Source organism: Falco peregrinus, chromosome 4 (assembly GCF_023634155.1).
Source record: "Falco peregrinus isolate bFalPer1 chromosome 4, bFalPer1.pri, whole genome shotgun sequence".
NCBI lineage: Eukaryota > Metazoa > Chordata > Aves > Falconiformes > Falconidae > Falco > Falco peregrinus.
The window spans coordinates 46,128,981-46,152,758 of record NC_073724.1 but is presented as its reverse complement, the minus strand read 5'-3'; the positions used below and the strand labels follow the sequence as shown (position 1 = coordinate 46,152,758).

Sequence of the window (23,778 nt, the reverse complement as noted above, 5' to 3'; positions counted from 1 at the left end):
TGCAAACTGATTTCATAGCATTAGTGTAATAACTAGAAGACACTTTTGTTTTCTGACCTTCTTTTTCTAAGGCTTAACTTCATTATGGTGATTATGGCTACCAGTAAAACAGTAACTTAACTTCTTAACCAGTAGACAATGTAATAAATTACCCTAAAGCTTCCCAGGCAATTGCACAAGGCTTTAGATATGAACCCTCCTTTAGAGTCAATAGGAACTGCATGGCTAATGCTCCACACACTTCTTTGGAAATGTGTGTCCTAATCACTTTTCCTGTCTGCAAAAGCCGTTACTGCACCCAAGCTTAATATTAAAAAGAGTGAAATGTCAATGGACTGAGGTGTATCCTAGGTTATGCACACAATGCCAAAATAGCAGTGGGATAGATACCTAATTCAGGGAATATATACATATATCCCATTTTAGACCTTTTAGAGCAGTGAGACAGCTGCTAGTGAAATCACTGGTACACATGCAAGTGAGTCAGAGAGGAGAAAGGGTAATGGGAGACTCCCACAAGTGGGAAACTCGGTGGATATAGACATAACTATGCCAAACCAATTTACAACTGCACATAGTTGAGCCATGATTTGCACTTTGATGATGAGTGAACAAGAAGGGAAAGAGCTGCCTGTAAGACATGACTCATCCATTTCTTTTTCTTGAAAAAAAAAAAAAAAAAAAAAAGGGCAGGGAAAAAACCCGACCCTTGTGAAAAAGTGCTGCTGCATGACATCACCGACGGTAGGAATATACATGAAAACTTTGCTTGTAAGTTCCAGGGCCATGGCTCTGCTGTTAGCTGCACCCAAAGCAGCATGGCCAGCTTGGGAGTGAAACTGGGGGATGCTGAACTCCAGTCACATCCTGTTTATGGGACATAGATGGACATGGAAATAATGGAGGGCCTAATTTGGTATGTTAACATACCTGAGAAGAAACCAAACTTTTCTTTTTTTTTTGACATGTGTGGAAAGAATGTCCTAAAGTGTTCAGGAAATCCTCCCCAGCTTTGCTTTGGACATTGTTTCTGTCCTAAATAATCTGAAAGCCTTGGAAAAGTGATCGCAGAGGAAAAAGCACATCTTCCTCCTGAAAGCACAAGAAGTGTTTCAGAGAGTAACTGCAAAGCCAGAAGAGGTGTCCTGCACTGAAACAGAGGAACTGACAAGTTCATCTTGAAATACCCTAAGTGTCTGCACTTATTTAAGCAAAGCATTTAGGGACAGACTCATAAATACAGCCGAAACTCCAAAACAAAAAAAAATAAAAAAATCTTTGGGACAGTTTCCTAAACGCCTTTGCAAACTCAGGCTTTAGGTGCCAGCAAGTTCAGCTGAGCCATTGCACACTGCTGCCGCTCCTCGCTGCGGGGCTTTCTGGGCTGGGGCTTTCTGCCAGGCTGTATCGCTGGGTGCTATGGCCAGTTGCCTACCGCACAGCCACCACGGCCACCTGGGGAAATGCCCGCTTTTTGGCCAGAGCCAGTGGCCCGCTGCCGGGAAGGGGGATCCCAAGGGGCATCCCATCCCTTGCAGGGTGGCAGCCTGTCCCCAGCCCCGGGGCTGCCCATGACCTTGGCTGGCGCTGCACACCAGAGGGCAGAAGGTGCCTGCGCACAGCCCTGGGGCCGGCTGCGGCCGCTGCCCCCCGGGTTTGCAGGGGTTTGGAAGGGGGCAGCCTGCACCTCCCTGCGCCTTCACCTCCTGCATCCTTGATCCAGCTTGTAAAAACCAAACGCATAGTTGATTAAGGCTGCACCGGTGACCCAGGTCCCTGGCTCTGTCCTCCTCTACAGCAGCAACCATAGGGCCTCCTGGGAACAAATTCCTTTTCTGGCTTTTTTCCCAAAGTTTTCTCATCTTGTGTGAAAGCTGCCAGAGAGCCACTCCTATGACCCTGGGTTGAACTACATACACCACATCGGGCAAGGCCAGGCATACGCTTACACGGGATGCCCCAAGCCCATACAAGCAATACCAGCAGTGGGACCTTGTGATCACTCCCCATACCCCAGGCCACACAGTAGATGGGATTTTCAGCATCAGTCAGGAGGGGTTTGGTGAAAACAGAGCAAACATGGGTCTGGTTTATCTACAGTCATTTTCCACCCCCCAGCCTCACAGTGGTGGCCTTTTTCTTCTACAGGGTTTTATGCTGTCAGACCACATGGTAACGAGATCTTTTTAGCAGGGGTAATTTCAGCTGGAAACTAAAATGAATTTTATGACAGGTCCACATGCATGTGTATAGTCTATTCTTCTCTAAATGTGTTCTCCCTTGCCAAAGTGTGGTGTACTGTATTCAAGAAAGTAAAATGAAACCCCTTACAGTATGGTTGGGATTTCTATTTCCAGGCACAAAACCAAGGCAAGCTGCACTTGACACTTGATACTCTGACACAGTAGGTACTCTAAGAGATGTGTGTATAATCAGACCAGACCTGCTGGATAATCACTGTGGGCTGAAAGGAAGGAGGGTATGGGGTGGTGGTGGTGGTGAAAGTGTAAGAGGGAGGTCAGAAAGGACCATGGGACAGACACCCAGTAAAGTACAGCATGGTGTAACAGGCAGCGCATGGCTGGGGAGGTCTACAGACATCCTTGTTTGGGAACCAGCTGCAAGACTTAAAGATCCCTTGTGCCACAGGACACACATCAGAGCATGAGGCAGCACAAAGGACAGTACTTTAGGTGCTGTTTTGGAGCATCCTCCACAGACTAAATTCTTACCATAAACTCAAGGAAAATGCATGTGTCATACCTGAAATCAGAATGAGGTGGTGGACTACTTCTGTATCATAGAGACAGTCTCTCCTGCCCAAACGCCTACAGTTTAATTATGATGACCAGCAAAGAATTGCAGCCAATGCCAAAGACCAAATCTACTTCAGAAAATATAGATAAGTCAAAGGTGTAAGATAGCTCCTCTAGGGTTGGGTGTTTTGGGTATGGTGTGGGTTTTTTTTTTAATTAAATATGGAGCCTCTGGGTTCTTTCTGGCAAATTTTTTCTTCTTATCTTAAATATTTTCCATCAGCTGGCTTGGAAGCTCCCATGTTTGAATGTTTGCGGTGTTGGCACAGGTTGCAGTAAGAAATCATCAACAATGGCACCAAAGCATTAATATAAAGCAGCATTTTTGTGGCTGTGTGAATTTATTGCTTGTGAAGAGTGACTCACCAATAGCTGTGGAGACTAAGATCCTCAGTTAATCCATAAAGGAGAAAAAGCAAACAATTCTCCCACTCTCCATTCCCCACAATGCATCTCCTTTTGTAAGGGACCAGCTTCAGAGATAAGAGGAGACGCTGCAGAACACACAGCAGCCCATTCTCCTCTGGGACTGCCAGCAAACAAATTCACAGTTAGGATATGAAGCAGCCCACTTGTTCCACAAAGGAGCTCCCTGATCTAGCAGACAGTTTGTGGCACTCGGTCATTCCTAAAACATTTGCTGGATTAGGCTCGGGTGCCTTACACTATCCACACTGAGCCATAACGGTTCTTCTCCTTGTTTAGTGTGGGCTCTCTATTTATTCGGGAATGGCTGCTGGACAGACAGGTAGCAGTCTGTTGTTGAAAAGCCTCTGAGAGAATGAGCCAGATTAAGGTATAGGGATGTTTTTCTTGGTTGTATTACTACATGCACAAGCAAATGTGCAAGGGTTTGTGTTTGCAGTGGCAGCTAATTTTTTGTTTTCAAGCGTGCTGCAGGCTTGCAGTAAAGTACTCTGCTGTTGGGCTTCCCTGGATGCAAACTCACTGTTACTATCATGTAGCTCCCATTTCTGCACATCGCCAGAGCTTTCCTTTGCCTGCTTCATGTAAAGATGCAGGCTCACAGGGGCAGGATCTGTACCTTTGAAGTGACTCTCACAGGACATTACAAATCTCCCTGGAAATCTGCCACAAACTCTAGTTTATTTTTAAAGGGTTTACTTTTTGTCTTAAGAGCAACAGCTTGTCTGCAGTCCTGGAAACACCATTAGGGGTCTGTGTGACTCAATTTATGACTCAGGAAACTGCTTATTCTGTCTTTCAAAGCACCACATTTTTAGTTCCAGACTTCAGCCAAATTGAAGTCAGATCAAACTGATTTTTCCCCCCTCTCTGAGTAATTTAATTAGTCTACACATCTGAAAAAAAAAAAGGAAGAAAATAAAATAAATCCTCACATTTTACAATAAATACCTGCTGGGTTATTTACTGGACACGGAGATAACATGGTTATTTATCCCATGTCTCAGTTCTAAAAGGCAGTTCCTCTTCACACTACTTGTCTGGTACCTGTGGGCATTTTAGGGGTGCATGTGTCCACAAATACGATGTGCAGCTGTGTCCTGACATCATGCTCAGAAGTCATGCCTTGACACTGGCAACGAAGTGTTGGAACGAAGCTACTGCACAACCTCAGCACTCCTAGCTGTGTAAATCCTTCCCTAGACCAGACTAGACAACACAGCAAACTTGCTTTGGTACAAGGAACATGTCATTGCACAGCCTCCAGTTCGTAAAGCAGCTTGAAAAACGTGGTTTTGTTTTAGCAGGTTACTCTCCTTCCCCTCGACCCACATTCTCCCTTCAACACAGCTGAACTAGCTGAACTAGTTGAACACAACTTTGTATCTTTCATCTTTCTGTTTCTACCTGAGACAGTTTCCACCATGTTAAGCCTTTGAAACAGAATACTTCTCTTAAGCTGAAGATGTCTAAAGTTAAAAACCTGATTTTACTGCCTTGATTTTACTGCAACCTGATTTTACTGTTCCAGCTTGGGCTTTGCATGGAGACTTTTATCGGCTACCAGGATGACCTCTTTTCTCTTGTGGGCACAAGGGCAGAACGGTTTCTCATGCTCTGTGCCCTCCTTGGTCCACTTCCATGCTCTCGTGAAAAAAAAAACAACCAAACAAAAAACAAAGGGCAGAAAAACAAAAGCCCATTTGTTCACCTAGTGATTTAGGAGGATTCCAGAAAACCCATATCAATTCTAGGATTTAAAGTCCTCAACTCTCTTCCATGTCCCTCTGCAAGGAGTTGCTGCCCCTGTGCCAGGGCTGGGGAGATGTGCAGGCACCAGGAGCCGCAGCCGGCCAATTTCTACACCAGTTGATGCTGGCCCGAGGTGGGGCGGGCAGCCAGGGGTGGTTAAGCGGTAGCACAAAGCTGTAGGCAGCCAGCAGTGCATTTACCCAAAACATGGGCACATGAGCATGCACTCTGTGAAAAGTGGACCTCGCTCTTCCCTCGCAGCAGGGGAGGTCAGCAACGAGAAGTTCACTCTGCAGGGTGCGTGTTCCCCTGCACGGCAATTTCCAAAGACCTATGTGAGATCTTTACATGGGTCCCTCGAGTCTTTATGTTAAGCCCCTCGGAGGGGACCCAGCGAGCTGTAGTTGCCCTGGCAGTTTCTCAGAAACCTGTAAACTGTATGATCTGGCTAGAGCCATGTATCTGCGCAGTCCCCTCCTTTCCTACTCCATGGCCATGTGGCTTTGTCACCAGCACTGGAAAACGAGGCCTGAGAATTTAATTTAAAATGGGGGTAAGGGGTTTTGCTCCTTTCCTTGCTGTGTAATAGCAATATGGAAATAAAATATATGCATACAGATTCTAATGTATTACATACGAAATTAAATTAATTGCTGATTGTTGAAAAACTTGCATTATTTGTGAGTGATGAAGCCACTGACTGAGGTCACGTCCATCCAATAGCAATAACACCTTTACAGTACACAACAGGCTTTCTGCACATAATACACAATTTTCAGGAAACCTACTTCAAAACTACTGTTTTTAGAACCACCTGTAAGCAAGATTTCCCCTTCCTCCTTTCAGTTCAGGCAGTTTCTCTCTTTTTTTTTTTTTTTAAACCAGAAATCTGCCAAGTACAGAACTGAAGGAAGAGTTTCCCCTTTCCTTTCCCCTCCCCCAAGCTAAATAATCTTAGAAACCTGTACAAGTGACCTAGACTAACTTTTTTGTATTAGTAAAGCAGAATGTACAGTTTAGGGAAGGGATTAGGTGATGTGCTTGGGAAGACAGAGGACAGGGTGATGCTGTGATTGGAATTGTGAGGAATGAGAAACCTCTTCATGGTGGGAAGGCAATTAAAACCAGGAGGTCAATGCACACCACAGATCTGAAGTTGTTTCCGTTTGCCTGACTAAAGGAAAAGGGATGAAGGGATGGAGTGTACCCTTAGCAAGTTTGTTGATGACACAAAACTAGGAGAAGTGGCTGACACACCAGAAGGCTGTGCTTACACTCAGCTAGACCTGGACAGGCTGGAGAGCTGGGTGGAGAGGAACCTACTCTAACAAAGGCAAGTGTAAGGTCTTGCACCAGGGAGGAGCAACCCCATTCACCAGCACAGGCTGGGGTGATCTGCTGGGAGGCAGCTCTGCGGAGAAGGACCTGGGAGTTCTGGTGGACAGTGGGTTGCCCCTGAGCCAGCGGTGGGCCCTTGGGGCCAAGAAGGCCAGTGGGATCCTGGGGGGCATTAGGAGCAGCGTGGCCAGCAGGTCGAGGGAGGTGATCCTGCCCCTCTGCTCTGCCCTGGTGGGGCCCCATCTGGAGTGCTGGGTGCCCCAGTTCAAGAGAGATGGGGAACTACTGGAGAGGGTCCAGCAGAGGGCTAGGAATATGATGAGGGGACTGAGGGCTTCTCCCTTATGAGGAAAGGCTGAGAGAGCTGGGCCTGTTTAGCCTGGAGAAGACTGAGAGGGGGTCTTATTGATGCATACAAATATCTTAGGGGCACTTGTAGGGAGGATGGGGCCAGGCTCTTTTTGATGGTGCCCAGAGACAGGACAAGGGGCAGTGGGCACAAACTGCAACACAGGAGGTTCCATATGAATATGAAGAGAAACTACTCTGAGGGTGACAGAGCCCTGGAACAGGCTGCCCAGAGAGGTTGTGGAATATCCTTCTCTGGAGACGTTCAAAACCCACCTGGACATGATCCTGTGCAACCTGCTCTAGGTGAACCTGATTTAGCAGGGGGTTGGACTAGGTAATGTCCAGAAGCCCCTTCCAACCAATTCTGTGATCCTGTGGAAAGAAACTCTTGGAAGGAGAGGAAATAAGACTGTGGTAGGGAAAGCCCTGGCTTTTCTCCATATTATTTTCTTACAGTGATGCTGGAGAGGGTAACAGAGGCGTTTGGCTCTTGCTCGCTCTCTGACATTCGGTCACAGCCCTCAGTATCCAGGAGCAGCACAGGACCTATCATCACACCCAAGTAATGCACCTGTGTTACAAAAGGTAGTCACAGTTTCCATCACCAAGGGGTGCCGACGCAAGTCCTGCCAGCTCTTCTGGCTGCTTCCCTCTGCTCCAACAACATTTCCTCTGTCTGGAATAGGCATTATGGGATGAAACTGAGGGGAAAGAAATTAAGCTGAATAGGAGGAAAATTTGCTACCATATAGCCTATTTAGACTGCAAACTTGTCTCCCAAGGGAAGTGGTAGGAAGCACCGTAGCCTGAGTCACTTAAAACTACACAGGACAAAGCAATCAAGAAGGCAGAGTAGGATACTATCCTACACTGGCAGCAGGGGAGCTTGGGTCACTGCAGATGATGCTAGGGCTGAGTTTCCAAGTGGCTATGAAAACATGACGAGGCCAAGAAGAAAACATCCACTCTGGGCTTTTAAAAACAAAGCAAGTGAAGCCTCTTCATGATTCCTAATGATTAATTTTTTTTTATGGCTAACCTTGTATATGCAGACTGCTGCCTGCACCTCAGCTGCTCATTGGAAAACCAAACAAAAAGACAAGTGTGAAATACTGAGCTGTACACTTAATTCCTGACAGGGCAGGAGTCACCAAGCCATTGAGTCAGGGTTTGCAAAAAGTATTTTCTGGGTCTTGTGCATGAGTCTGCAGCCCTGAACTCCAGAGTGCATGTCCTGTATCACCCCTTTGCTCTGCTGCTGACAACAGCACCTGAGTCCCAGTAACACCTTGTGTCACTGAAAATATGAGGAAAGTTTTGGGATCTAATTGAAAGTTTCATTCAAGGCCAAATATTTTTTTTTCCAAGCATTTTTTTTTTCTTACTTTGGTGGAAAGAAATAAATATGCTATTAAATTGTATATTAAATACATGGATTTTTGTTACAGTTTTTACAGTTAATTCCTGAAATGGAATTAAAAAAAAAAAAAGAGTTGGACTTGACCACTTATGCTGTTTCTTCAGAAAGCCCTCCTCACGCAGCTTGGCTTTAACTCTCTGCTTTGCACGAACTTCCCATATGACTTTGTGCAAGACGGTTATTCCCCCTGTCTCGGTTCCCCTTCGTAAAATAGGAGGTGGTGTGTCCCCACTTGCCACTCCTTGTCTGTCTACCTTGCTTGGGTTTACCAGCACTGTGAGATAAGGCTTGCCTGACAGCCCTTTTAAGCCCTTTCCAGCTGCATAGAGGACAGTCTCTTAAGCTTATCTGTCCCCATCTCCGAAGCAGCTGGGGGAAAAGGAATGAATCCTTTTGCACAGAAATAAGCAGATTGTTGGCTGTTTCTCACCCTGCTCCAGCATCCACCTCTACCACATCTCTGCTAGAGCTCCCTGCCCACAGACCCAGCTGCGAGAAGCCAGTGGTGCCTTGCCACAGCCTTTGCAATCCCTACTCCTCCCAGACTCCACCTTTTCCTGAGCATCCCCTTGGACACCCAGCACAGACTCACTTCATCTATCCCAGTACCTGTTCTTGACAAAGTAATAACATAATTAGTGTATACTCTAAATAGCAAGTGAGCACATGCTGTTAAACCAAATGAACAGGCCCTAGTAATTATGGCATGATAATTAATGGTTTTGAACAGGACCAGCTTAGAGGGCAAGATGAAATTTCGCTGTCATAGGACATCAAACAGACATGTACATAAAAAGAGCCACTGGTCCAAGACAATATAAATCTCATGATGGTAATGGAGAGGCAGATGTATAGCTCTCAGAGGGAAAGTTGGTCGTGTGTGCATTGAATAACAGGCAATTATCAGTGGTTTTACTGTTTGCCCTAAAGAATGTAGAAAAGTATCAAGTGGAAACTTGATCTATGGGAGGAAAAATAGTATGGCATCCTTAAGCCTATGCCAGTTTGGCTGGACCAGGGTCCAATTGTTTCACAACAATTTTGTTGTTAAAACTCAAAGAAAATTTTGCTAGTCCACCTGTATGCATGTGCAGTTACTTAGTGCAGACCCATTTGGACTGGTCAGAAACTCAGTGGAGAAACACCAGGACTGAGGTACCAGCAAGGAAGAATCTGCATGTCCCTACTCACAAAACTGCTGTCCCCAGCAGGACTTGTCCCCGTGTTAGGGAGCAACACACCCTGGCCTGGCCAGGAGAAAGCACAGGAGCGTTTTCCAGACAGAGACAGACCTTTCCACATTTGCTGGTAGGTCCCACACTGGCACAGCACTGTTACCTGACAGCCTGCGTAAAAACCCCATTCTTTGGCCTCAAGCTGTGAGATGTGAAGTTATTTGCCATATCTGGCAGCTGTGCTCTCTACTCTAGAGGAAGACCAAGGTATGAAAGACACTATTATTCGTGTTCAAGCATTGGCCTGTGAAATAAATGTAAAGTGTGTTTATCATGAAGTGTTACAACAAATAAAATATTTAAAGAAACATATTTCTCAGCCAAGTGATTTTGTTGCTCCCTTTGGTATTTACTATACTAAATTTTGAAGTTCAGATTAATATTTATATTCAAGCTATTAGCATAAATAGAAATCAATCTACCTTTGTCTATGTTTTCTACAGGATATGGTGCCGTTACGCTGACCCTATCTCTGTCCAGAGGTATTTTTCCTTTTAAAGTCACCAGGTGCTCAGTGATGGGAATTACAGACTGAAATGATGCCTCTACTAAAAACTGCAAGGAGAACATGTACTGGAGATCATTTGCTTCTAACCTCAGGCAAACCATTTTCATTGGGATGTTTTAGTAATCTTTCCTTGAAATTTTTCCCCCTTCTCTTTAGTGCAATCAATAGATTAGATTACTTTTTAAAAAACATACTTCAAGTGGTTTAAATTGGGTGTATCCTTTCACTGAAGAGCATACTGATTTTCAGGTGATTACAAGCAGACAAAAATAGAGAAAAATTTTACAAAACATCTGAAATGTGTTGAAACAGAACATCTGGGCACTCTCAACACTAGCTTAAAAAAACAATTTCTATCTTAAAGTTTTACCTCCCCTTTCCAGACTTTTCCCCTCTTTGTTGAGTGCAATCTATTGAATGAGTTCTTAATTTTTTTCTCACATTTGCCTTTTTTTTTTCTTTTACTATTCTGCCAATTTGCTAAACTTCCTTGATTTTGAAGAGTTACAGATTCACTAAAGCAAACATGCATCTCTGTCTCTGAGACTATAGCTTTCTAAACTTCTTCAGTGTGAAGTCTGAGGCAAATAGGAGGAAAAGAAAAGCTGGCAACCTCCTATCACTGAATTTGGTGTTTGTGAGGAAGGAATAAGTGGAAGAAAAATAGCTATTTAGACTTCCACAGTAAATGAAAAGAACACCCCCACCAAGCCTATGACTCATTATTTTTCTTTTAAAAGGAACACTTCATTGAAGACATACAAATAAAAGATTTAATAGATATATTTGGTATATTTTTAGCATTATATTGTCATAGAAAACAATCACTTGCATGTTTATTTGAAGCTAGAGAGTCTTTAGGACCCCTGAAACCTCCATTTCTTATGCAACTACCATTTCTAAGCAGCTAGTTTCCAAAAAGAAAGCTTTTCTACTAAAAAAATGGACTCAATTTTTTTATTGCGCTACATAAAAATCCATTATATATTCGTATCTCCAAAGAGGACACATCCATCCAAGCCCTCTTCAATTTATTAGAGGAATAGAACCGTAAGTACCTTAAGAAAAATGATGGAGGACTGACAAAGCTGAAGAAAAATACCAGCTATTTAATCTACCCATGCCAATCCTGAGCACCACCTATCACAGGGGTTTATAACTTTCACACAATGCATTATTTAAGTTACAGTCAGCTGGGGATATAAAAAGTTTTGAAAACAACTGTGCAAGTTTATGGCAGAAAAAGCCCCTACCCAAGTCAGGGAAATCGCATCATGCTTGCTATGTTTGTTATATAGTTTCTTTAAGTACCTGCGAGTTGCCTTTCTCGGGGAGAAGATAATGGACCAGATGGATTTTTGGCTGGACCTGGTATGGTTATGCTTCCATGTTATGAGGCCCTTGCTTTTTTAATCAGAGACTGCACAAAATACTTCCAGCCTTATTGTATCTGCAATTGTGGCTAAAATCTAAAGCAGTCAAAGCCACACTTGTTTCAAGCTGGGATCTGACAAGAATAAAAGATTTTTCTCATAAACCCATCTTCTGTTCTCCTTCCACAGCACTTCCATTGATACTGACTGGGTCGAGTCCTCTGTGGGCAGGTGGCAATGCAGGGTCCCTTTGGAGCTGAGACTCCATCCCAGCCTTAGATTCAGAAAAGCCGTGGAGCAAGATTGGCACCTAAGCCCCACTAAAAGTAACAGGAAGATGGATTCCTAATTCCCTTGGGAACCTGTGGAAATGCAAAGTTGTGCCCCTAAGCAGACTAAATATTGTGTATCACTTCAGAGCTGCACCATAACCTTCTACCACTGTCAGCTGTAGCCTGTTTCCCATGGAAGGACGAATTGTACATAGTGAATAAATACTATCTAACATTTAAAATCTCATGTTAATACCAATGATCAAGATGCATAAAATCGAAGTCTAGACATTCTTCTCAGCTTGCTTATAAACTACTACTTCTTTAGCACTTACACATACAGCTTCCGCCCATCCCCTCCCAGCTTTTAAATAAACTCTGCTGGAAGCCACAAAAGTGATCTGGACCCTTTTTCCTCCAGAAGCCTAACGATCCTAGTGAGCAGCTGGCCTGTAACACGAGTCCTGCACCCTCTGCTCTCTTTTGTGTGTGCCCTCCCAGCTAAAGAGTGGGTTATTGGATGTCCTTTGGCAGGTGCTACTGGATTAAGGGGGCCGTGCACAAATTCTGAATTGGGGCTTTTCTGCACTACTTCAGTAAACATCACTAGCTGTGTAACCATCCTTATCCCCTATCAGGGATATGGGATTTTGTAGCAGAAAGGTGGGGGTTTTTGTGTGTACGTTTTTCATTAAAAATATGTATAACAGTTCTGTTTTCTTGAATGCAATTAAGAAATAACATGCTGGCATTCTGAATACCTTCCATGACACTATACTGTTAATTCACTCCTGAAGACTGAGCAAAAACATCCCCAAACTTGAGCCAGCACAACGGTTGCTTTTGGCAGGAGTCACCCCAGCCTGTGCTCAAAGGGGTGCTACAGCAAGGGCAAGGACACTCAGCTTGCTTTCTGCTGCTCTGTGCCTAGGGAAGTAGACTCAGAGCTGTAGCTAATCCTTTTGTCAAATAAGGGACGCCAGCTTTTTGTGCTCACTAGAAAGCTGCGGCATCAGAGTGGGAAAATAATAGGAACTAGTCTCCTGACTGTATAAACATGCAAACCCCATAGCTGGGGTCTTAGGTTTTAAAGCTCACCAAGTCACATGTTTGCAGAAAAGACCAAACTTCCCATGTAGCAGCAGAGCTGCAGTAGGAGGAAACTTGTGGGAGACTCTTTTCTTTGCTGTCAGGAGCACATGAACCTGCTTCACATTTCAAAAATGCAAAAGCCCAGAGGGGGATTTTTGTGTTGGAGATATGAGGGGAAAGGTGTGCCCCAACTCCTTGCCTGTCCCAAGGCATCCTTCTTCAGTGGATTCTCTTCTCCTTTCCTCCCACCTTTTCCATTTCTATTTCCTGTCTTCTGCTGGGACTCCCTTTTCTCTAAAACAGGCCTTTTCCCTCATTTTTCCTCCTATCCCTCATGATTCCCTTTGCCCCTACAAAACCCTCTCTGATTCTCCTTGTATTTCTCCTTCTCTGTGATCATCTCTGCCACATCTGCCCCAAGCGGGAACTCATCCAGAGGAGCAGCTTTGCCCAAGCCCCCTTGCCCACGCGCTACTATTTGCTTTCTTACAGCTCTGGTTTAATTGCTTGCTTTTTTTCTGCTCTAAATGCGGAATCTGAAGAGCTGAATTTGAAGACTTGACCTGAAAAGGCAGGGGCAAATTCATAAGGAGAGGAGTCATGTCGGTATTGCTGATCCTTGAGAAATTTCTACAGTGTGAGCTTCACAGCTATTTGTTGTTCTTATGGCAAGCATACTGTTTGCATTAGGGAAGGAATTATTTCATACTGATAAGAAAAGATAGCTAATTCAGCATAGTAAGAAAACTGTTTCATAGAGGTCAGAGAGACTTTTTGTTTGTTTGTTTTAAAGTAGGAATAACAGCATTTAGTTTTACAGCTATCTGTCTTCACATCTTTTATGCCTTTTTTCCATCTACAAACATTTGACCCTCCTCTCTATCAGCTGTATCGTTTCACTTTAGTGAAGGCACATGAAAAGGAGAGCTCACAACAGCATCTCCCACACAAAGCAAATGCACCTGTCCTCACGGCAAATGAGGCTGCTCCCTGGCAGCTTCCTCTTACACAAGAGGAGAAACTTTAATCTACTCCAGCGGTGCCATCATATCAACATATCAGTGCCTCCCTGCCCCCTGCTTCTTACCCTCCATAAGGCATATCCAGACAGCAGCAGGGATTGCTCCGAAATCCCCTTGGCAGAGCCACCCTCAGTGCCCGCGTTAGTTACTCACAGCCTACACAAACCCCAAAGCGCACAAGCAGGCTGCACAACTCTGCGCATTTCCTGATTTACTCAGTAGCAAGCTTGCCAGAGGCTGATTCAGGGTAATTCATAGAATTCAGGCACTTGTATTTCAGGGACTTTTTGAAATAGATTCTCTAGCACTGCGTAAAAAAGCTCTTGACTACCCAGAGGCATACACCAAGCACACAATAAGCAGACTTTGCCCTCCGGTTTCTAGGAAGCCATGCATCCAGCCCACCAGCACCAACCACACAGTGCATCTAGAGTGAGTGACTCGGCTTTGCAAACCTGATAAGGACAGCATGAGCAGCACTCTGTACCCTCCTGTTGCACTGAGAGCTGACAAGGATGTGAGCCATGTTTGATCCTTTAGTTGATGCCCAAGCCTACCATGGGTTTGCCGTGCCCACTAGGCAGCACAGCTCAAGGCTTATCCAGCAACGGCCTCCCCTCAAGCAAGACCCTTCCTGGCTCCTCTCTCACCCACAGCTTGCTCCTAAAATGACAAGGAATGGGTAAATGAACTGCCCTCTCTCTTTTAAAGACATACCAATTATTAGCCGGGCTCTCTGTGGAGGGATGTACACTTGCTGCCTCTGCTTCATCTGATCCAAACCATAGAAGGTTTGGACTTCCAGGTTTGCCATCACTGGTACAGCCTTTGTGGCTTCCCAAGCAGTGCAACGAAGTTCAGTAATCTTAAAAAAACAGGGGGGTCCATTCATTTGAGGCCTGGCCTTTACCAAAACATCTGATTTAGAAGAGCTGACTGTAGCAGCTGACAAATACCCTTCATCCTAAACCACTGCCTTTTAGGGGCGGATTTGCATCCAGAAAACCAGGGATAACCACAGTCTAGGAGGGATTAATCTCCATTTAAACTGATGGTCTGAATTCTCCAGAAGAGGTGATACCTCTTGAATTTTAATGAAATCCCTGTGGAATGGCTCTGTCAGGTCAGTCATTAATACATGCCGTCTGTGGTATGGCTTTCTGTGAAGAAAACAAAATATTCTGGGACAGCAAGATGTTAAAGGGATGTGTAATAGTGACATCCTTTAGATAGTCCTGTAAGGGAAACCAACCTATTTTTGACAGTAGGTCAGGTTAACAAATAATGGCTTTTGTGGTCATTGAGTTAAAACCCTTATCAGAAGAAAGGCATTTGTATTGCAAATTAGGGAATAGACAACAATCCACCATAGTCTGCTTTAAAATCTACTGATAGGTGTTCACAGGTCACACCTAAGGAACTCGTCTATTGAGGGTCAGAAATGTAAAACACAAACTGTAATTTTTTTTCCTACAGCTTAAATTGGAAGCTCTGACCTGAGCTTTACAACTTGAAGTACTGAAGCTGAACCTCCCTCTCAGAGTATGAGAGTTTGTGCTGAATCAGGCAGGAGAGGGAGAGCTTTGTGGAGACCTCGGAGTGAGGAGGCTGGAGGTGAAGCTCCCTCAGGACACTGCAGATAAGTAGTTAAATCTAGTAATCCTTTCAGGATGGTATTTTTGTATGAAATAAAACTGCAGTCTGAACTGTGTGCCCCAGCCAAAACAGAGGACGGCAATCTCATGCCTAAAGCAGGCTTTGGTTGAACTTCAACATTTTAAAATTTGTCATGCTTTTTTCCAGCCTTAGCTCTGTTACTGCATTTTAGTAAAGAAACACTTTCTAGGAAGAAGACTAAAAAAATCAACAAAAAGCCCCAAACTGCTCCATCCAGGGAAGGCCCATCCACAAGTGCAGATGCAAGCTTCTTCCCATACACCATCAGCTCTCTAGTCCACCCTCCCGCACCACGCTCCTCTCCCCCAGCACGGATGATAATTTTGGAAGATGAAGGGTGGCACCCATTCACTTCTCTACTGTTCTGTCCAATGCAAAAAGGATGTGTTGGGGATATGGCAAAATAAATCTGAAATGCTGTTGGAAAAAATGAGGTCAGCTAGCCCTATCTGTGGCCCAGCAGGGTACCCCATTTACCTCCAGCCTGCCTATCATCAGCAACCAAGGAATGGTTGTGGTGGAATTAGTGGTGTACGTGGCTTTTGCCATCCCACAAGAGAAAACCTAATACTTTTTGCAGCTTTGCTTTCTATGAAACTCATTGGGGTAAACGGCATCCAGTCACGCTTCTGGTAACTACAAGATGAAATCAAAGCTAATCACAGCCATAAAGTCAAACCTCCTGACTATAGTTGTCTTCTAAGGAGCAGCTTCTTCCATTGATAGAATAGAAAGGGTAAGTAAAAGCAAAGCAAACTGATGTTGGCAACAGATAAAGACACCAGCAGGCTCCTTTGGAAACCTGGGCAGAGGGGTACCAAGTGCCAGCTTGTAGCACCCAGGAAGGACCACTCTGCACTGCCTCCCCTTGGGAGAAGCCAGCGACTATTCACATCTGCTTGGGAGGGTTGTGATTCACATGCACACCTGGCAGGTTCATCACCAAAGGCACAGCCCGGGATTACCCCAGTGCCAGCGGGGGAATGGGGAGAGGAACACTTGCACCATCTATCAGCTCCACAGCACCTGCCACGCGCTTCCTCTGATCCCCATGTGGACCAGGCAGTGAGCAGCGCAGCCGCATACCTGTGGTGCTCCCTTGACAGAATAAAGACAGGCTTGAAGCCGCCCCACCCTGCTTATCACCTGCCTTTTAGGATCAAAGGGCTGAATGCAAGGGCCTGTGGTGCCCTGTGCTGTTACTCAACCACTTAGGAGATGTTTTCAAACAAATGCCTCTACCCTTTCCCGCTGCTGCCCTCACTTTGTTGCACACCTGCAGTACTGTCCCACTATCCTCCTCCGAGTCCTCCTTTGCTGTGGTACTTACAAAAACTTGGTGCAAGCTGCTGCCATGTCGGAGCACTGGCTACCCTGCCAGCCTGTCTCAGCTGCCAGCACATCCATTTGTTGTCTCTGGTTTCTTTATTTTTAAGCTGAGAAACTGTCTGAGGCAGGGATGCTTTCTTTCATCTGCTCTTACGCAGCACCCAGCTCAGCGAGGAGAACTAGTCTCAGTTCAGAATGAAGGGATTGTTACCTGCTCTGATTTTGGGAGGGTAGCTGCAAATTCAAAGGAAGGGGTGAAGGGAAGAGGTATGTAAACCAGAGTATTTGGGGCTTTATTTGGGGTGGACGATGGGAGTTCCTCCCAGAGGGCAGCCTGCTGTGAGTGCTTTTTGCCCTGTCTCAACTCATCTCAGACCTTTCCTTCCCACCTCCCAGCCCTTCCTCCTCCTCACCCTCATGCATGCTCTGTCCTAGTGCTGGAGCAGGTGCTCCAGACTTCTTGCTCCATCCATGTCCACACAGAGGAGTATGGGTCTGAAGCAGAAGGGTCACATCACCTCAGAGGATGCTCTGAACCAGCCCTGGGGAGAAGGACATCCTCCCCAGAGCAAGTTCCTTTTTGGGCTTTATGCAGAGGACAGCTGCCGGCTTTGTTACAGGGCTGATATGGGCCAGTCTTCAAGGTCCTAGTAGGGATTAGTATTAGGGATTTAGTAACCTAGGTTACTAAATACTATTATTAATAGTATTTAATAATAATAAGATTTTATAGTAAAATATTAATAATACTAATATTATTAGGGATTTAGTAACTTAGTAATTTAGTAACTAAATACCTGAAGCCCAGTCTTCAAGGCTCCTGGCTCATGTAGCTGCCCTTGTGGGGCTACAGAAGAAGCTGCTTTCTCCTCCTGGCTCACCCCTGCAGCTACGGGCTGCAAAACCATTGCCCCCTGCGCCTCTGCACACTCCCCCTGCAAGTGGCACAGTGGGACACTGTCACACACGCTGGCAAGACATAAAGTGAGAGACGTAAGCAGGGCGTCAGCTGCAGCCACCTTCCTGGCAGACCCAGGCAGTGGGCTGCGGCAGCCCCTTGGTGCAGAGCGGGCAGGGGATTTGAGGAGTGTGTAGCCAGGAGGCTCAAGGAACAGCTTTATGAGGACAGCTTGGAGAGCTTGTCCTTGGACAAGTAATGAGTACATGGCGTGGTCAGCACATCCTGCAAACACTTAGAGGGTGTAAAACACAGGAGAGGTACTATTTAGGGTGTAAAGTAAATAAAATGCAATGTGCATGCACATAGCGTATGGACACATCTATACATACACACATGTGCATATATATCTTTATATTGTGTACTGCAAACACACATTCATAAGCTGTAATAATATATAGTAACTAGGCAACTTAGATGAAAAGAAGAGAAACTTGCTGAATGCTAAGGAAAAATCCCTAACCATAAATTCTCCAGTGAATGACCTAAGGGAAGGGATGGAAAGAATCCTTATTACCACAGCATTCAAACCCCATCAGAGCAAGTACCCTGCAATCCTTAAACTCTGCCTTGTAAAAAGCTTTGTCTGGATAACCTGGAAGTTTCTCCACTCTTTATTGTTGAGGGGGGCACAAAAGGCTTCAGCAAAAGCAAGCCACACACCAAAGTGCTATCTTTTTATTCCAGCAAAATAAAACTCCGCCACAACTTATGAAGCAACAGTGTCTCTATTAAGCGAGGGCAGCAATGCCCTAACCCTGGTCACGGGCTGGCCGGACCGCCTGGAACAGTGGCCTGGTGTGTTCACAGCAGCTGGGTGCTGATCTCTGTGGGACCCTGGTCTCTGGGGGATCCTCCGTCACCTGGGGGTGCATGGGGTGGGAAGGGGAATGAGAGTGGTGAACTGCCAGCTTGTTTTTCACCTCCTGACTCCATATTCAAAGACTTGGAAAACAAGCCCTTGGAAACCACCACGCTGGCTAGAACAGCTGTTTGTAACAAGTTTTGCTAATTGGCTCCAACAGCCAAAGCGGCAGCTCACTATTTGCCTGTTCTCTAGGTATGCTTTGTGGCAAGGAAAGTCTGAAAATGGAAAGAAGATTTTGTACCCTAAAAGAGTCTTTTAAAAAGAGAAATCAATACAGATGGGCTACTAAATATAGTAGGTCATATATGTTTCCCTTACTTACCAATAAATGACGTAGGAAAGCATACTTTCTTCATTGTCTGTCACTTAAAAAATAGCCTGAAGCACTAAACAAACTGAAGTAGGTAAATTTGATCCAGCAGCAGTTTCTCATGAATCCCAATTCCACTTTCTCATCACAGCTCACTATGCTGAGACACCGCAGCAAGCCCTGAGACTTGGAGGGGCTGAAGGAGTGGGATGTGCGAGTTACTCGGAAGCCTATTGGCAGTGGCTTGCCTAGATTCTTTTGAAGATCCCAGTCTAAATGCTTGTTAGCATGTGAATATCAATGGTTTTCTCATGTCTTAGCTCTGCAGAAAGATTTCTTGGGGGTTTCCCACTTAGGAGGCAAAGAAAAATTTCAAACATTCCTGTGGTCCATGCAGGGTGGAAGATAGGGGGTGTGCAGTCCCAGAAATCATGTTAGCAGATGGGAGAGGGGAAGCGACCAGCGGGCAGTGCTGGCCGGATAACAGAGTGGGTGATGGGGCAGGAGGTGGCTGCAGAGGAGGACACGTTGTGATGCCCCTACTGCGAGCAGAGTTCTTGAAAGGAGCCGGGGCCAGGAATTCTCTTGCACTTGTGCTGGGAAGGAGCAGAGAGGAGAGGAGCACACATGTGCCTGGGGAGGGACCCCACACAACACAGAGCCCTGGGAGGGCCGGAGGGATCCCGGCTGCGACAGCGACAGAGGCAGGGACAAAAAAGACAAACAACCCAGCAACGTTTGAGCACTTCTGTTGCAGCTAGGAGAGAAATGAAAGCATGGGTGAAGAGTAATTTGAGGAGAGCGAGGTGACTTCAGACAGCCTTGCCTTACAGAGGGCTCTCTAACTTCCTCCACACATTTGTGTGACTGACATCAGCTTTTGCCAAAACCATTTTTATCTTTTTGTTTCATTTCATGCTTCTTAAAACAAAGTTTCAACAGTACTGGTCCAGTAAGCCCATACCCTTCACCTATCTTTAGTTTTGTTTCTTGGTTGCAAATTCTTCAGGGGGCTTTCCCCTACATTTTTATGGCTCCTAGCACAGCAGTGGAATTTGTTAGTAAAAAGAAAGAGTACAAAGTCACAGGGAAAACCATGAAACTCAAAAGCTAGTAGTCTGGGCAACATTTTAAATTAAAATGCTATCTACATTTTATTGTTGTTGTTGTTATTACTATTATTTAAGAGCAAAGGGAATTGACATTTTATTGAAGCAATTTTCCAACATATTTTTTCCCTGAAATAAAATTTCTTACTAGAAGCCCATCTGTTAGCAAATGAAAAAAAAAAAATTATCAGGATTATGTAACTGATGCTGATAAGAATGCTGGTCAAGCTGTTTCAAACAAGCATGTCCTGAGATATCTTTCTAGAGCAAGAGCGCTCTGATCATACCGATGAATTTTATGCAAAGTTCAAGAAAAATAACATTCTTGGTTGAAGACAGAAAACTCTTTTTCTGCTAGCCCCAACATTCTGTCCAGAGAGAGGGGTGGAAAGGCATTTATTTTAATGCCTGAACCTTAGGGTAAGATGTTCAAAACAGAGTAAACCTGACATGGGAAGCCCAGTGAACATACCAGCTTCTCACAGAGGGAGGTACACGTGTCCAACAATTTTGTAGCTTGTGCATCTGTTAGCTTGAGCTTTCTAAGCCTCACACATGTTGTGCTTAGCTTTGAAGGGGTGAATAGTATCATTTACATAGTTATACACAAAGTCAAGGCTTCTCATGCTGCAAACAGAAACCACACATGCACGCACGCATACACTTCACCACCGCAAGAGAGTTTCCGTCAGGCCCAAGGGAGCCAGCGGTGGCCATGGCAATAAAGTCAGGTGCAGTTGCGGAACGGAGGGGTCTAAATCTGCATTGCACTGAGATTTAAATACAGATCTATTTGCCTAACTGCAGGCCTCTGAGCCCAAAAATGCTTTTCCCTTTGTGTTACCAGTCCTGGTCTCCTCCAGAAGTGCTCTGAACATAGGGTTAAACAAAGCCTCATAAAGTGCTTTGAGATTTCAGGCTGAGGAGTGCTGGCAGGGAAGCAGGCGTGGGTGCAAACCTACAAAACCCCAAGCCGTGACAGGTACACACTTTTAAGAGCCCTTATTTGCAGCCACCTTCTTGAACACCAGGTCCCGTCCCCCTGCTCAGCCCCGCGGGTGCCTGCGGTCCCCCCTTGGTGGGAGCAGGCACCCGGCTGCCCCCAGCACGCTGTTTATAGCAAGGGAGGGCCCTTTTGAGAAACCAGCAAGTTACTGAAAAAATGCAGCAGAACTCAACAGCAAGAAACAGTGGCGGGAAAAAGCGCGAAACAGGAAAGCACCACCGTCCCCCCCGCCGGCGCTCGGCAGGGACGGAACTGCTGCAAAAGCAGCGCAGGACTGTTATCAGCCCCGCGCAGGGCCTGCGGTTTGCTCGCTCTTGCAACCCTTCTTCAACTGTCACTTGTTTTTCAACAAACAGGATGCCTCCGCTTAGGCTGACAGCTTCCCCGTAACTTCGAGGCGAAGGGTAGCATGGGTCCTTCTGGCTGATCCAGGACCACTCGGCTCTCTGCTGCGGGGAGGGCGGCCTCAGGTGCACCCTGGGCAGGGACAGACCTATCTCCTTCCTGCAGCCCTCTGCTGATGAGCAAAAAAAGAAGCGTGCGGTGCAAGCTTGGTCATGTCAGAGGAAAGGCTGCGCATCCATCTTGCTTGCTTTTTATTATTCCACCTAAAAGCAGTTACTAAGGAAGTGGTTGTGCTACGTTTAGGCACCAGGAACCATCCAAGCTGCTCACCTTCTCTCTGGTCGGTGCAGCAGCCACTGATGTTCCATGGCACGATGGCCACAGAGATGTGGATAGCATGGTTTCTTTGCTACGCAGTCATCCTGCACAGGCTAGAGTGAAGGCACAGTGCAGGACTGGTTGAATGGAGATTCTACCAGAAAAGACTGTCCTTACAACTGTCAGCTCCAGAGCCTGTGGCAGAGGCAGGGCTCCTAATGCTGTTACTGCCTGGTTTTGCCCCAGCATTTGCAAAACCGCTTCACCAAGATTTGCTGCTCAGACTCCTCAAGAACCACATTTTGTTTTTCAGGGTTACTTGGGCTATCCTATAGAGAAGCCTGCTGTGCCTGCAAACAAGCAAGGTACCAGCCTGGGTTTCTGCTGAGAAGTTAGATATGGGAAAAGCAAAACATGCTCTGCCCCTAGACTGATAATTGCCTGGCCAAAGGTTAGCCTCTGTCAGCAAAGGTAGAGCCCGTGCCAGTGCCAAAGCTGGCTTGACAGCAGATTTTTCTAACCTGCAAGCTTTTCTGGCCCTGCTCAGTGCTGTGGCAGATCAACACTAGAGAAAGCAGAAAACAAATACAGCTCTCAAATTAAATTTGCAGAGAAATGAAGCTTTCCTTTTGAAATATTTTCTGGGGGAAAAAAAAAAAAAGAAGGAACATTTCTAAATGGATGCATCGTTTCTTCTTCTTACATCTCCCTGCCTGGCAACACCAACCACCAGCTTTGCTGGACCCGAGGAGGATTTTAGGGAGTCTCCAAGCATTGATGTTTCCACGTGTGTTGGTGGGATTGAACTGTACCCTGCTTCTGCCCTCCCTGCCCATGGCCATCCCCCCTGCTTTCCCGGCACAAGGAGGTGCATAGCATCAGCTACTGCCAAGATGCTGCTAAGCCAGGCTGGAGAAAACCCTACTGCACCACTCCTCCTGAATCTGAAATTCTAACATGCTGAACAAGTCTTATATCATAAATTGTTCATCAGCTAGTCTTATTTCTTTTCCCATTCCCATACTGCCCACAAGTAGCTCAATATTTTCAAATTTGCCTGCTGCTCACAAGTAATTGGAAACATTTTTTCCTGGATTTTCTTTATGCTTTGCTATTTGAAATGGACTGCCCAGTTGCAGCTGGAGTTGTACAATATCCAGGCCCTGAAATAATGAGTGTAATGTTAAGGTAAGTTTCCAATGAAAACGTTGCCTTGATCAGATTTGAAATTCAAAGAAAACAAGATCTTTTTTTAGATTGCTGGGCCCAGAACTCTAAGTCAAAAAAATTGAGGTTCTGTTTCTGTTTCCACTTCTGTCTCCCCTGGACTTTTGATATGACCACTCTTCACTGTTTCCTCATCAATGAAGATGAGGAACATGTATTCCCAGAGTAGTTTAAGCAGCTTCTGAATGTATTTGGCTATCTTTGTGTGTCACTTTGGCCTAATGCACGCCACACTGAACTGCAAAGCTGCTTTATCAGCCTGCTTTTCTGCAGAGGCAGTGCTTATGTGATTGCTCCCCTTCTCTCTGGACTTCCCCTAGTCTTATGGTTTGTGGGCCAACTTTAACTGAACTTCATAGAACAGAAGCGGTCTTAAGTTCCTTTGGCTTTCATGAAACATGGCAGTAGCAGAGAGGCTCTGCCAGTGCTCCCAGCTGACGAGCACCCAAGAAAGATTTTAGATATTCCTCAAGAAGAGAAAAACTTTCGATCAGATTAAAGCCTCACCAGATATTTGAGAATGCAGCCACAAAACCTATGTCTGGAGGAAATTAGCCTTCAGTAGTTGTCCCTGGGACAGCGCATCTTGGCTTTTTAAATGCATCAGGCTAGGCTTGCCTTGAATTCAGATGGCTGCTTCCATCTGAAGTTTTACCATAAGCCAAACATTTCCATGGAGAAGGTTTTTAGTGGTTTTGCACACTTTCAATCAAACAACCTAAATGAGCTTTTTGAAATTTCCCAGTGAAGCAAGGCTTACCCAGAAAAGAACATGACAAATTCTCATGAGAGGTTTCCCGCAGTCACAGTAGCATGAGAGCTTTTTACCACATTACACTGGTTGTGGGGAAAGCCCACATTAACAACATGATGAGAGCATTTGGATTCAATAGAGTTAATATACAGAGCATAACTACTCACAGTATTTGAGGCAGATCTCAGTCCATCCCTATCTAAGTGCTTCCCCAACAATTCCTTAACGACACGACAAGAACATTTATGATGTCACTGATCACATCATTAGCA

The 23,778-nt window shown here is 45.4% G+C and overlaps 1 protein-coding gene across 7 annotated transcripts in view; it reads right to left on the bottom strand.

Annotated features, from left to right (window-relative positions):
* RUNX1 (RUNX family transcription factor 1) overlaps positions 1-23,778 on the bottom strand; it is a 176,341-nt gene that overhangs the window by 138,331 nt on the left and 14,232 nt on the right. The window lies entirely within an intron of this gene.